General features: G+C 54.4%; 1 non-coding gene across 1 annotated transcript in view; it reads left to right on the forward strand.

The window, feature by feature from the left end:
• The first annotated feature begins 264 nt into the window (after positions 1–264).
• LOC124620994 overlaps positions 265–1,016 on the forward strand; it is a 1,910-nt gene continuing 1,158 nt past the window's right edge. The window contains exon 1 of the ribosomal RNA XR_006980488.1: positions 265–1,016. This exon is cut by the window's right edge and continues 1,158 nt beyond it. This is a non-coding gene — a ribosomal RNA (small subunit ribosomal RNA).

Genomic DNA, 1,016 nt, shown 5'->3' on the forward strand with positions numbered 1-1,016 from the left:
CGGCAAGCTCAGTTGGGAGCACGGGTGGTCGCACCTAAAGCGTCTACTCGCCAAACTCTGGGCGATTGCGCCTCTCTCGAACCCGACCAAGTACTTAGGACGGCGCTGCGCGCCGCCGGGACCTGAGAGGGTTTCGAGGTGTATTGTGCAGGGGAGCTCAGCCTCCACCTGTTTGCAGAATAATTGAGCGGACGCTTGCGTGTTCGCGCGGGCCCCCGGGACACACTCCCGGGCGGCCGGCTGCTCAGCTCTAGTTGACGCAGCTCCCTGGTTGATCCTGCCAGTAGTCATATGCTTGTCTCAAAGATTAAGCCATGCATGTCTCAGTACAAGCCGCATTAAGGTGAAACCGCGAATGGCTCATTAAATCAGTTATGGTTCCTTAGATCGTACCCACGTTACTTGGATAACTGTGGTAATTCTAGAGCTAATACATGCAAACAGAGTCCCGACCAGAGATGGAAGGGACGCTTTTATTAGATCAAAACCAATCGGTCGGCTCGTCCGGTCCGTTTGCCTTGGTGACTCTGAATAACTTTGGGCTGATCGCACGGTCCTCGTACCGGCGACGCATCTTTCAAATGTCTGCCTTATCAACTGTCGATGGTAGGTTCTGCGCCTACCATGGTTGTAACGGGTAACGGGGAATCAGGGTTCGATTCCGGAGAGGGAGCCTGAGAAACGGCTACCACATCCAAGGAAGGCAGCAGGCGCGCAAATTACCCACTCCCGGCACGGGGAGGTAGTGACGAAAAATAACGATACGGGACTCATCCGAGGCCCCGTAATCGGAATGAGTACACTTTAAATCCTTTAACGAGTATCTATTGGAGGGCAAGTCTGGTGCCAGCAGCCGCGGTAATTCCAGCTCCAATAGCGTATATTAAAGTTGTTGCGGTTAAAAAGCTCGTAGTTGGATTTGTGTCCCACGCTGTTGGTTCACCGCCCGTCGGTGTTTAACTGGCATGTATCGTGGGACGTCCTGCCGGTGGGGCGAGCTGAAGGCGTGCGACGCG

Source organism: Schistocerca americana, chromosome 6, assembly GCF_021461395.2.
Source record: "Schistocerca americana isolate TAMUIC-IGC-003095 chromosome 6, iqSchAmer2.1, whole genome shotgun sequence".
In the NCBI taxonomy this organism is placed as follows: domain Eukaryota; kingdom Metazoa; phylum Arthropoda; class Insecta; order Orthoptera; family Acrididae; genus Schistocerca; species Schistocerca americana.